General features: G+C 42.2%; 1 protein-coding gene across 2 annotated transcripts in view; it reads right to left on the bottom strand.

The window, feature by feature from the left end:
- Sinhcaf (SIN3-HDAC complex associated factor) overlaps nucleotides 1-11,241 on the bottom strand; it is a 35,090-nt gene extending 23,849 nt beyond the window's left edge. Inside the window, exon 1 of one of the 2 annotated variants that reach the window (XM_027934148.2) lies at nucleotides 11,088-11,241. The gene's annotated coding sequence lies outside the window, so the exon portion shown is untranslated. Of the gene's footprint in view, nucleotides 1-8,802; nucleotides 8,853-11,087 lie in introns of those variants that run through there. The other variant, XM_071610003.1, reaches the window with a different exon arrangement.
- Nucleotides 11,242-14,610: the final 3,369 nt, after the last annotated feature.

The raw sequence follows: 14,610 nt of genomic DNA, 5'->3' as shown, positions 1-14,610 counted from the left end.
TTCAAGGCTATGTAAGAGCAAAGCCCAGTCTCAAAAAATTAAAAGGGCTAAAGGCTGGAGATAAAGCTTAGTTGGTAGAGTGCTTGCTTAACATGCAGCTCAGTGTAAAAGCCTTGAGTTAAATCCCCAAACAAACATCCCTACCAAAAACATCCTTACCAAATTTCTGGAGTAAAAGTAAGGACATAAAATGGCTTCTGAAGCCAAGTTTCTGAATATTTTTGAGAAAGTAGAGAGCTGGTGTGGCATAATTTGATTTTAAATGTCATTTGTTATTTGAAATGGTATGATAGTTCTCTCGAACTCTTTCCTAGTCCTACACTTGTGAAATAGTAAATAATTCCTCCACAACAATCTATCTTATTTGTTCAAATAACAAGTTAGCTATTAAATTCTTTGCACCTTTTAAATCTATTCTGGGTTAAAAGCATCACACCTTTCAGCACTGTTTTAATAGATGGAGGCAAATACCATCCACTTCCTAACTGATGAACAATTACAGTGGAAGGCAGACTCTACATAATCTTACCTTTAAGGGTGCATTTAGGGAGAACAGAAGAAAATTAAGCTTTGTGATAAACCCAAAAATAAGGGAGGACTTAAAATATTATAAAAATTTGTCTTCCAAAGTTAAATAGCAATGATGACTGCAGAACTTGGTCAACATACTAAAGGCCACCAAATTGCATACATTATGATGTGAAGTTTATGGCATGTAAATTTATTATAAGCCTCTTTCTTAAAGATACACTTAAATGAGTTGGGAATTCTCCTGTCTTTATCATCTTCATAACCTCAGCATCTATGATAGCACTAGTATCAGAGAATACTCAATAAATGTGGCTTTTTTAAGAATTTTAACCAGGGATTGAACCCAGGGGTGCTCAATTATAAAGCCACATCTGTAGTCCTTTTCATTTTTTGAGACAGGGTCTTGCTAAGTTGCTTAGGGCCTCATGACTAAACTTTTGTTAATATGCTGTCATTTGCCAAATGCAGTGGCACAAATGCATAATTTCCAGCTACTTGTGAGGATCACAGGTTCAAGAACTGCCTGAGATCTTTAATGAGACCCTGCCTCAAAAATAAAGAGACTGGGGACTGTCGTTCAGTGGTAAAGCACTCCTTGGTTCAGTCCCCAGCACCACAAATATAAATTATTTTAAAAGCTGTCATTTGTATAACACTTTACCTTTGATAAATATTTGACAAAGTACATTCATGACATATTTCCTTAGCTACTATTGACTAAACACTCAAATTTTTAGAATTACTGTAACAGTTAAAAACAAATCAGCTACCCTAAAATTTTAGTTCTGTCAATTTAAGTGAACCTCCCAAATTTCAAATAAATCAGCAAAAGTGGTAAGAAATAACTAACTATACAAACAAAATATCAAAGAGACCAAAAAGTGACATTTCAAAATACAAAAATTAATTCTAAACATCTGTTGGGGATTTTTCTACCTACTGTTGAGTTTCATATAAATCTAATGATCACCTCAATGAAAACATGGGGAATGTAATGTTGGTGTTGATGAGTCAAGAAAAGGATAAAGAGGGGCTGGGATTGTGGCTCAGTGGTAGAGCAGGACCAGGGTTCAATCCTTGGCACCACATAAAAATAAAGGCATTGTGTTGTGTCCATCTACACCTAAAAAATAAATATTAAAAAGAAAAAGAAAAGAATAAGAGCACCCTATATATATCAAAGATGTAAAGGGTCAATTTGAATGAGACTGTGAAGCCAAAGATGATGAGATAATGTCTAATATTTTACCTAATTTAACACACTTAAGTTCACTGTGTATAACATAAATAGTATGGAAAAAGAATTTCTACTGTAAGTCAATATTGTAGTAAGACCATTTAAGTTTTCTGATAATGTTGAAGATGACCTTTTAAAAATATTAATACCAAATACTAATACTGAAATGCAAATTTCAGTTTTAATATCCTTTTTAGCATGGAATTGGGTGAAAAGTTGAAGAAATTACTTCTGTCCAGCATTTTTTATCTCTTTTTAATCTTACAAGCTTGTTAATTTAATACTTAGGTAAATGGAGAGAGTTCTTATTATAAATGTAACATCTGTTAGACTCACCTTAATTGATTGTTTATGGCTTTAAAGGATACCAATAGTTTCTCCAATACAGTAACTTCCCAATTCCACTTTCTAGAGTTGTACTTCTGACTGTTTTACATTCAAACATACCTTTCAAAACTCAAACATTCCCCTGGATGGACTTTATGGAAGAAAACTAAGAGAAGTAGCCAAAGGTGGTAAATCAACAGTTAATTTCACAACTTGTCCATGCCATCTTGGGAACTGAAATTCTGATAGGCACAAATTAGGAAAGCAACCAACCTCCCAAGTGAAAATATTCTTAGATTACAATAAACTAAAACCTTATAGCTTCTAGTCATCATGTTTTCTTTCTAAAAATCAACAACCTAGACCTAAACAAACACACACACAAACATTTGAAATGACCTAATGTCCATAGATTATCAGACTAGTACTATAAAAAACTGTTTCATTCCTTATGTCCAAAATATCTTGTTCTAAATAACGAGCACAGAATGTTTTAAAAGTGAGAACTTCATAGTAAACAGTAGTTGCCTCTGAATGAGCATGAATGAAGGCAGCTTACTTTCACTTTGCTCCCTTCTATACAGCTATCTTTTTTAAATCAAGAGCATCACTCCCCCATAACTCTGGTTATCATCACACACCTTCATTTAACTAAAAGAGGAAACTGACAGAAGCCCAGAGGGCTTAAATAAACTTCCTCAAAGATCTACAGATGGAGAGATACATGTTAGAAAATACATTACACGGGACAGATTACAGAATGGACTAGTGAAATCAGAATAGACAACAGCAGAATGGGAAGGAAACTGCCCAGAGGAGACAAGCAAAAGATTTGTAAAATGGGAAGGAAGCAGCGATGAACAAAGACAAAAGGAACCAAGCAACCAAAGACAACTTTGAAGTGAAAGAGATGCATTTCTTTTAGAGCCAAGCTTTAAATGACAGGATGATGGGAAAGGAAGAAAAATAAGCATTAAAAAAAAAAAAAAAAAAACCCTGTTGATCACATGCTGTGGGATACTAGAGTTGCTGTAATGGGTTATGCCACCATTTTAGTCAATCGTATACTATCTTTAATCATCTGTAAATACAGGATCCAGTAAACACTAACAGTGTAACTAGAGCAACACTCTTCACAAAGGGTCAACAGGACTAAGCGCTTTGTATTCTCCCGCTGCTAGGCCACTTGGTTGTAGTATTCACCAACAATGAAACATATTTCATCAGCGCTTAAGGGAGCCATGGAACAATAAAACATTATTATTTCCTCTTACCTGCTTCCAGATACCAGCATTATGTCCCAGCTTTAAAGGTTCTGAATTTAATCACTTAAGAGATAAAATTTAAATCTGCCTGGAAGAAATGAAAAAGGGGTGTTGGACCCCCACTTGCTTGCCAACAGCTTTTACACACACACATACCCTGTCTCTTATAAAATATGGAAAAACATTTATAACTGTGGCTGTCTACAGGATCCATAATTGGCTGAGGAGCCTAAAACTTATCCTACAGAAAAGGGGTCCAAACTAAAAACAAGCCTTCAGCTAAAGCAGCACAGATTGAAAATAAAAATCACAAATCCAGACTTTAGATAGTATAAAAAAATACTAGTTATCCCAATTCTACATTAAGAGTGATTCCAGAGGATAAGGAAGTTGAAGGGGTTGAGAGTCTTTATTTGCTTTTAAGGGATGATTATCAGTTACAAAATGTTAACTATAGTGAGCAATGAAAAAAGTACTATGAGTCAACTTGATATCTATTTGGGTTCTGTCTTTACAACTTAATAGGAAGTAACTTTTAATTTTATTTGCCTCTTTGTATATTAGGATAAAAAATCTCACTTCTACTTTCCAAGGATGCTGCTGTGAAACAAGTATAAGAAAATACAAGTGCTTGTGTTCACGATTTTTTCCCTTGAATTTAAGACTTGCACATTACAGAAATGTAAATTCTGTCTTTACCAGGATATATCCAACAAATTAAATGAAAGTTCTCCCTATTTTAAGGTTTTAAGTCTAGGCCTGCAGGAAAAGAGGAACTTGATCTTTTTAAGGAGACTTTACAGTCATAATAGGCCCATAGTCCTTTCTTATGAAGATGTTTTTCATTTTCAGGCTTGATAAAAATGTTAAGAAAATGGATGTGGGCCATCCATAGTGGTATGTACCTGTAATCCCAGCTACTCAATAGCCTGAGGCAGAAGAATCTCAAATTTGAGGCCAGCCTGGGTAACACAGAAAGACCCCATCTCAAAATAAAAAATGAAGGGCCAGGGGTTAGCTCAGTAGGCCCTGAGTTCAATCCCCAGGACAAGAAAAAAGAAAAAAGAAAGGGGTTATGGTAAACACAGACCTGATCTAACCCAAACCTCGGTAAATTTCCCTAACCTTTCTGACACTTCTGCTTCCTCATCTATAAAATAGTGATAAATTCTAACTCTTGAATATCTTTAAAGTAACAACAAGAAGTGGTACTTTACGCTCAGTTCTGACAGTTCTTTTGATACATGAATCTTTCCCTTTTCTGTCCTCTAACATTTCAGATATCATTTTGCTTTCTGTTTGGGGCATCCACTCTCTGGAAGTTACCAACACCCTTAATGGTAATTTCCCAATATTCATGTCCTGCTTCAACCTCTTATTTTTGCTGTAGCTCAATAGAGCCAATTGGTCAATTTTAATCCTTATATGCCCTTTTAAACTGGTTACATAACTTACCCTTCTAAATCTTTTCTTCCTGTGTTTACCTGTCTTGGTTATTACCCACAGTTACACACACACAAATCTGAAGTTAACCAGTCTCTTCCTTCTCATTCTCTCCAGGATCCCCCATCAAGAGATCTATGAGATCCTTTAGAGATCTGCTTCTTCCCTTCTCATATCCTCCTCTCCATCCCTACTGCCTGTTTGTCCTTCATCTTGGTGCTTGGTCTCCTGTTAGGACCTCATAACTGAATTCTCTACATCCTTCCAACAGGTACTATCTTCCTAAAACTCAAATTTAAATCTTCCCTTCCACAGTATCAACCCTGCCTTTAGGATAATATCTAACCTCCTTGGCAAAGATTTCAAAGCTCTTCAGGATCTAGTCCTGCCTACTAGCTGCTCCCAGGTTGGAACTCTTATATTCTGTGAGTATCAGACCAATTTTAACAACTAGCCATTCTGTTACTCAGTATGAGATGGTATCCTTCCCATTCCCTAAACCTGGGAAATTATTTTAAGAATTCTACCCAGGTGTATGCCTGTAATCCCAGCAGCTCCAGGGGCTGAGACAGGAGGATTGCCAGCTTCAAGCAATGGTGAGACCCCGTCTCCAAATAAAATACAATAGGGCTGGGGATGTGGCTCAGTGGTCAAGTGCCCCTGAGTTCAATCCCTGGTACCAAATTTAAAAAATAATTCTTTAATAATTTTTACAAAACTATTCCATACCCACTTTAGAACACCTGCCCAAACAATATATCACTTACTTGTTTATTTGTATTACCTACTCTGCTCAATAGTAAACTGTGGCAGGGCACAAAGTCTTAACATTACAACCAGGTGCTAACTGTACACAGTACACAAGGAATTTGCTAATTACCCAAAGAGAGGATAGCCAAGATGAATCTGAAGGATACAGATTAAGAAATGGTGATCACAATAAATATGGGAAGAAAAATTTTTAAAAAACTAATGTTTTAAAATGAGTTCCTTTTCTTTAACCTTTGGTCTATAAATTGTGGGGTTTAAAGATTCCCAGGAGGGGCTGGGGATGTGGCTCAAGTGGTAGCGCGCTCGCCTGGCATGTGTGTGGCCCGGGTTGGATCCTCAGCACCACATACACACAAAAGATGTGTCTGCCGAAAACTAAAAAATAAAATAGATTTCCTGGAAATGTAAATTGAATGAATTACTGAAGAGAAGAATGAATGGTAAACAATTTTCAAAACTGGTAGGAAAAAGATTTCATGCTTATTTCTAATGGGAGTGTGGGGAGATTAGCAGACTAATGTGGGGGAAAATGAGAACTACTGCAATTCAGCATAGACTAACATTAACCAAATTACAATAACCAATAGGTGGAAACAACTAAATACAACATTAGAAGTGAATTAATTTAGCCTAGTTGCAACTTTCATACTTGAATATATAATAGCAAATATACCTAGAACTTTAATATCACTGATGCAAGAAGAAAACCTCCTTACATTGAAAACAAGAACCTGTCTTTTGGACTAGATTTCCAGATTATTTCCATAGTACAAAAAATTTTAGTTACATATACAATTAAAAGAAACACTGGAGAACCAAGACAATAAAAATCCCCACAGAATCAAAACTAAATGTCAAAAATACAAGACATTCCTGTGGACAAGGGAAATCAGCAAGAAAGAAAAGTGGCCTTTTCTAGGTCTAGAGAGGGCTTTCTGATGTAAAATGGTTCAATCAGAATTGGAAAGGCAACCAGGAGTTGAAGGCAGTGTCTTCCCAGAACCGGTTTCTGAAAGTGGGGGAAGGGGCCAAACATTCACTCTTTCCATTCAACATTTACTAAATGTTTCTCTGGGCAAGGTAATTGACAAAGGTCTCAGTTTTATCTTATGTAAAATGTCTGCTTACCAATGTTGTGAGGATAAGAGCAGCCAGTATTTATTAACCATATCACTTGCTTAATAATTTACAACTCCATGAGATAGATTCGACTGCCATTTCACAGATGAGAAAACTGGACCACAAAGTAACTCTGAGATGGATGATGGATGATCACAGCTTTGGAAACTAGGCTATCCGATCTCAGATCCAGAAACTTCTGAACCACTAACCCAAGTGCGCTGTAAAAAACATGTTCCCTTTCTTCTCAATTATATTCCTACCATCTCTGAAGTTAATAGAAAATGACATATCTCTAAAGCAACCTATGTGCCTGCAATGGTAAAGTAATTAACTGTCCTCATAACAGCCTTATAAAGTTGGTTTGGGTTTCAAATAAGCTTCAGTTTATTTTACAAGGAAAAAAATCACACTCAAATTATGTTGCTGACAGAAATGTTCCTGAGTCTGAGCTCAGGGTCAAATATTTTCCCAAGACCTAATTAATACAGTGGGGCACAGGGAATGGAGGGGACAAAAGAACTTGACCATACAGATTTCAGATACATAAAAATAAAAAAGAATACTGTGAAACAGCAGCCTTAGAGCCTGTTGTCCATCAAGATTCTAGAATATTCTACCCATTGACTTTTCATCTCCAATCTCCCACAAAATACCAACAGAAGGTAGTGGAGTCCCTGTCTGTCTTTCCCACCCTAATTCCCCTTGATAAACCAAATCTTTTGTTATATACACCATCTGATTATTAGAATGAAAGCATTAAGTTCTATGGTATTTAAAATTTCCCAGGATACAGAAAATCTACCAGTAACTGAGATATGAAGAACTAAGAAAAACAATCTCAATCTATGTGCAAAACACCTCTCAGGCATTTTAAATACATGAAAAATAATAGCCTGAAGGAAAACCAAAATTTACTATGTTCAAGGTTTTTCATTTTCATGACCTGGCTCTTCCTATTCACTTCAGAAATGTACTGATACTGGTTGCCTTTCAGTATTTGTAATTTGGTCATCCAAAACTTAGGAGGAAATGTGTTCTTTAAACAATGAAAAGAAAAACTGGTTTTCAATTTTTATGGAATTTTTGGTGTGTATGTGCAAAACATTTAAGGACATTATTTCCAGTCATAACCATTTCTAAACTAACCCTTAAACGGATTAGAACAGTAGAAATCACGAAAGAAGCAAAGAAGCAACAGATATGGTGCTGCTTATCGAATGTCTAGACTGCAGGCAAACCCCAAATACCAAAGAAGCATCCATGTGTCAAACCAGTATAATTTTTTGAGCTATGCCTGAGGCCACATACCCCCCCCACAAAAAAAAAAAAAAAAAAAAAAAACACCAAGGAGGGGTTGTAACCAGAAGGTCAACCCCAGTTCACAGGAACTAGGGAGAAACTAGAAGGGTCAAGCTAGCTAGCCATTACCAGTGTCATCTTCCGGAGCAGCTTCCTCACCAGCCCCTTATAATATCTCTGAAAAGCCCAACCCCCTTAACGTTTGTTTCCTCAAGGTCATGCTAAGATAATGCATTTGAATACTTGAGTCGCACACACCTAGGCCAAAAAAGATCCCCTCTCCCAAAATCATCACATAAAATGCCATTAGCCCTTGCTCCGGAACCTCATCAGAAACTCCCAGACTTAAGGCTGGGCAACTAAATGTGTTCAGTTCTGCAACATCAATTATTAAAGGGCTTTTCAAGTCTGGCAAACTAGCAATTCCAAAACAGGTGCTTTCAGTGTACTTTTAATGATAAGGTCAAATTCATTTTAATTATTAAAAGAAAAAGAAAAAAGTTGTCTTTAAACTTCCTTGGGACAACGTCAGCAAGGGAAAACCAATGCTGGGATAAAACTGTAACAGGGTCCCTGTTTGGCTAAACAGTAATTCCTCCTCTTCTGAGTGCCCGCAGTAAATGGAAGGTTAGAAGGAGAAAATAAAAACAAAGAAACTGACTGGGGTCATAGTTACCAGCACAAACTCCGCACCACCTTCCCACTCCAAGAAACCCACCCCAACCAAAACAAACCTGCCCTTCCCGGTTTCCCCCTCCCACACCAAAGCACACAAAGCCTGCTGGCACGCACGATTCGCCCACAGACCTGGCTTCCCTCAGCAGGGCAACCAGGAGCCCCGAAAGTTCCCCACGGGGCTTTTCGGGTGTCGTCCGGGTACGGCCCCTGGACGTGCGAGGACGCTCGCGTGGAGGAGGGGCTAGCGGCACTCGCCCGTTTCCCCGAAAGCAGCAAAATGCCTCCGGCGTGCTCTCCCGGGGTCTCGCCCCTCCCCAAACTGCGCGTCCCCTCGACACGCGGCGACCGCGGAGAGAGACACCAGGCGGCAAATAGAAATGCTCCCTGGTGGATTTGTTGGTAAATAAGACATCACGGGTCGGGAAGAAAGAAAGTTCCTGTGAAGAGCGGCTCGCCAGGGCGAGGGCAGCGGGAGGTGAACCGCATCCCCCGCAGTCGCCTCCCTCACCTGAGTGGGAACAACGGGCCCCCGCGCCCGCCCGGCGCCTCCCGCAGGCCGCGCCTCCCGCACGCCGCGCTGCCGGGGCTTGTTCCTCCTCATGGCTTTGCCCTGACGTAATTCAAACATGGCAACAGTTCGACTTCAAAGGCGAATCCACAGACCTCCCAGACGCAGACTCCCGGGCCACCAGTAACGGCCCGAAAAGTCCGAGTCTAGCTCTCCTCGACCCTCACCGGCCGCGGCCCCCGGAGCCTGGGCTGAAGCGCTGGGGGCCCGACTCGGTCGCCTCACCCGCGCGCCCGGAGCAGGGAAGCACGCCGCCTCCCTGCGCACCAGCATGGCACCTAGCACAAGTCGCGCCGCCAAAGTTTCCCCACGAGGGCCTGAGGGACAAAAGCCCCTCCCGACACTCGCCCAAACTTCGGGGCCCCTGGCCCGCATGGCCCTCCGCCCGGCCGTCGCCCCGAGCGCCGCGGGGCCCGCACGGGCACATGCAGCTCTTTGTTTTCTGTCCAGCCCGGCGCTGCCTACGTGCAGCATCAAGGATGTCGGAGTGTTTCTCAGGGGCAAGACACTTGACGAGCACCTCCGGGAAGGGTCCCGACCCGCGTCCCGAGGGTCCGGAGCCCCGTCCTCCCGTCCTCCCCTCGGCAACGAGCCCATTTAATCAAAGTTTTGCAGTGTCCTTGATGAGAAACGCCCGGATTGCCCGCCCCGCACAGGCTGAGAGTTGGCGACTTTCACTCTGCTTTTTAAACTGGCAGGACGCCATCATCAGCGAATCACATTGTCCTGCCGGCCGGACCGCCCGACAGCGACCGCATCCCACAGCTCACAAGGAGCTGGACATTCAGACCCAGAGCAGGATTGCTGCCCGAAGCACGTGGTCTGTCATGTTGAGCACAAAAAGCGGTGCCCTCCGGAGTTCGCTCGCTCCCGCAGCGCAGACAGCGCCACTGCCTCCATCCCCCAGGAACTTAGCTTAACTGGCCATCTTAAACCGCAGGCGGTCACCCTCCGAATGGGAAGCCCTCGCGTAGCGCCCACACCTACGCTACAGGTGAATAAATGGGGAGCAAAACTTCGGGCTGCAAAGACACCTCGGCCACCAGCGGCTGTTGGGCGCGGTCCGCGGACAGCAGGCGTGTGGAAGCCAGGCTGTTTTTAAGCGACCGCGTGTTGCTCTCATTGTCGCATCCGCATCCCCCCGGAGTTCGGCAAACAACGCCACGCCGCGTGCGCTCCCGAGAAACCCGGCGCTGACCACCGAAGGCCGATTTAAACCCCCTAGCGCCGCCAGCTCGGAAAGGAGATGGCAACTTAGTTTTCGAGCGATGGCGTTTATTGTCCACCCTATCAAAACACGCGCAGGGAGCTGCGATCAAACTACAGAACGAGGTTTCACAACGGCGCCCGACCCTCCTCGGGTTCGCGCCCACGCGGACGCACGACCCCGGGCGGCCCCGCGACTGCCAGCAAGTCATTTTCCTCCCGGGCCTTCCAGCCACCGGGTTCCCTTTCGCTAGGGAACACTGCGGCTGCGAAAAGTCATTGTCACCTTCAACGTGGATCCCTCAACTCCGCGACTCCTCAGTCATTTCCAGGATCCACTCACTTCCCCCGGCCCCCGACTTTCGGTTTACCTCAAATACCCTCCCCAATTATTAAGTACACGTTAAACATGTACACACAAAAGACTCCGGGGTCTGGAAATCACAAAAACAGCGCTCCCAGCAATGCCATCTCCAAGACAAAACTTCCTGTGTTTGTGTGTGCGTGTGTGTGTGTGTGTGTGTGTGTGTGTGTGTGAGGGCTGGGGGGAGGTGGGTGAGGTGAAAGAGGAAAAAAAAACACTCTGAAATCAAAGCCTGTGAGACAGTTTTGCACCAGAGTAATGATCAGAGTCACTCACCTTCCCAAAACTGCCGATCCACGCGCAATAGCGTCCCCGAGGTGCGGAGTGCACACCAGGCCAACCCCCTCCAAGCGCTCCCTCCTCAACTGCCTTGTCTAGAAAGATTGTCTCCTGCAGTTCTGCAGTTGCTACCGCCGGACGGGAAGGTGTAGATTCCTCTTTCCCTCTGCGCACGCGCGGCTCCCGGTACAAAATTCTCTTGAATCGAACTTATTTGCATACGGGCGCGCGCGCGTCGCGGACTGGGAGGGGAGAAGGCCGGGCGGCCGCGCGCGCTCCCGGGGCCTCTATTGTCCTTTTAAGGGGAGAAGTACCGCGGCGCGGGAAACGAGGCGGCCTGAGGGAAACGAGGGCGGGGACGGCTTACTACGGCGGACGTCACGTAAACAAACGCCTCCTGGCTGGAGGCGACTGCGAAGGGGGAGTGGCAGGATGGGAAAGGCGGAAAGGTTAGCAACAGGGGGAGAAAACTAGGCTGCGTGACGTGCTTTGCAGTCCCAAAGTTCTTAGGGATCACGACTTGGCGTCGAAAAATAGTTTTAAAACTGCTTTGCAAAATCCTCACACCTGTGCCCAGGTTCTGGCTTGAGGTGACCGAGAAGGTGGTCTTGTAAGCACCAGACTGAAGTTATACTAACCCCATGTTTGCTGAATTTTGTTTTAAATTGAGTTTTTATCTTTTAATCCTCCTCTACGTCAGCAAAGATTTAGTTTGAATGAGTCGTTTAATGAAGTCCAATTTTGACATCCTGTCTATCCACCAACTCCCGCGTGCCCTTCTCACACGGTAACCCAACCCATCACAATCCAGGTTGTTGTTGTTGTTTTTTTCCCCCCACTTTAGCAGTGAGATTTCAGGCCTCTCAGAATTGAATGGTTGTTAATTTCCGTGGGAACAGTGCCGCTTTCTTAAAAGACTAGTCGGTGGAAAGCCAGTAATCTAGGGACACGCATACCTCCTCCAGCTGCTTGTAAAAGGTGTTCCAGTCACTCAGAAATAATACCACTAACTGGTGGTCTTGGGAATTGAAAAAACAGTGAAAAGCAGGCTTTTCCCTGTGGAACGTATAATAATCTAACAACCTAAACTATTTTAGACGCGGGGATGGGGGGGTGGGGGGATGTTGGGGGAAGGGAGGCTGAAGTAACTTCTCAGTTGGAAAAATGGAAAATGAAAAAAGTAAAAGATTGTGATACCTCTTTATTCCAAGGACACATGTAACTCCAGAGACAGACAGTCTGGTTTATTGGTAATGGGAGGGTGGGGAAAGAGGATGTTTTTTCCAGAAACTTGATATTGGTCCCAAGATACGAAAGTGTGAAAATCAACCATAAAACTTTATCATCTGCTGACAAGTTTCACTGCTTTCACTGTAGTGTCAACAATAAGAATCTAAATAGATACTTCTGAAACGCTAATTTAATTCAACAGCCAGTTCATTGAACATACATTACAAACCCACTTCTGAAGTCCTCAACTAAGGTTTTTGTTTGTTTATTTGTCTGTTTTTGTTTTCTTTCCTGTGGTACTGAGGATTTAACCCAAGACACTCTATGGCTGAACTATATCTGGAATTTGCAATCCTTCTGCCTTAGCCTCCAGGCTTGCACCACCAAGCCTGGGTAAATATATTACCAGTATTTTGTGTGTGTGTGTGTGTGTGTGTGTGTGCCTGAGATGGGGATGGAACCCAAGGTCCTACATAAGTTAGGAAAGTGCTCTTCCATTGAGTTATATCCCCAGCCCAAGGACAGGATTTTATCTTACCCATTTTTGTATCCCAGTGACTAAGAGAGAGCACAGAAGATTCTGAATACTGGATAATTGCTTGTGAAACAATAAGTCAATGTACATTTTTTAATTTATAAAGGTTGGGCGGGGTATATAGCTCAGTATACAGCACCTGCCTAGCATGTGCCAGACCTTGGGTTCCATCCCCAGCACTGGAAAAGTAAACTTTTATTACAGATTTATCTCAAGTTAAAACATCTTTACAATTGTGTTTGACCTAAAATGAGTTCACTGTGGCTCCAGTGAGGCAATCCGTTAGCTTGTATTATTTATGTGACCTAAAATGAGTTTGGAGGTTATAGTGACCAACTTTGATTGATATGATGCTGACACTGGAGTTTTTAAGATGAGACTAGATTCTTTGTTTCACTAATTTCCTCTGGGTTCTTTTCTCACAAACTTTGAAGAATAAAACCTATGGTCTATCACAGAAGAGTAAACAGAGCAGGATTTTTTGAAGCAAAGATAGAAATCCTGCCATGCAGAAGGAGGCCTGATAGCAGAAAAACCATTTTGGTATGCCATCTAAGGAGTTTATGTATGGTTCTGGGTAGAGCACTAGCAAAATGTATGTTAAACAGGCATTGAAAAAGTATGAAGGCTATTGACTTCCTATAACTTCCATCTGGTTCACACCCACCTTCCCTTTTCCACCTTGGGGACAAAGGAGCTGGCTGCTGGGTGTCCTTACTGGTAAGCCCCAAGGTGTTTTACATTTTAAATAGGCCCTGATGGTGCTCATTCATATGTCTACTAGTTGCCTCCAGGTGTGGTTCCTGTGTTTGAATAAGACTGACCATTGACATTCTTATTCAATGCCATCTCAGTTCTTGTGGTAATAAAAATTTTAAATAGGTTTAAAAACTGTAAACAGTTTTTAACTGTGCAGTGGCACACACCTGTAAGCCCTTGGCTCTGAAGGCTGAGGCAGAAGGATCAGGAGTTCAAAGCCAGACTCAGCAACTTGGCAAGACCCTGTCTCTAAATAAAATATAAAAATGTCTGGGGTGTTGGGTGTTACTCAGTGGTTAAGCACCCCTGGGTCCAATCCCTGGTACCAAAAAATTAAAATAAAAAAAAAATAAAAACTATTTCTGGTCGGGCATGGTGGTGCATGCCTCAGCAAGGCTGAGGCAGGAGGATCACAAGTTCAAGGCCAACCTCAGCAACTTAGAGAGGCCCCAAGCAACTTTGTGAGACCCTGTCTAAATTTTAAAAATAAAAAGGGCTGAGGGGAAAGAGGATGGTAAAAGTGGTAAAAGCCTTCTGGGTTCAATCCCGAGTACTCACACCCCTGCAAAACAACAACATAAAAAAAAAAAAAAAAAAAAAAAACCTGTTTCCGCACTTTTCATTGCTGGCTCTAAGCATAAATTTTTACTACTTTTCTTTTCCTTTTTTTTTTTTTTTTCAGGCATTGGGATGGACCCCAAGGCTCGAACATGATATGCTAGGCAAGTACTCTATCATTGAGGTACACCCTAGCCCATTACCCTCTAATTTTTTAAAAGAATTTTAAACGCTGTTCTGAGTTGTCTCCAATACTTATTTGGTTAGTGACAGATCCTCCAAAAATAATTTTAATTAACTGCCTCTTAAAGTAGGAAAATGAAAGTATCATAATATTTTTTAAACTTCAATTACTGCTAAACAGAGAAACATCTATACTATATATAAAATAGAAAAATGTTCCCTAAGCCAGGTATGGTGGCTCAGGCCTGTAATTTG

Source organism: Marmota flaviventris, chromosome 3, assembly GCF_047511675.1.
Source record: "Marmota flaviventris isolate mMarFla1 chromosome 3, mMarFla1.hap1, whole genome shotgun sequence".
Classification (NCBI taxonomy): Eukaryota; Metazoa; Chordata; class Mammalia; order Rodentia; family Sciuridae; genus Marmota; species Marmota flaviventris.
Note: the sequence above shows the minus strand (reverse complement) of the source record. Positions and strands in the feature narration are given on the sequence as shown.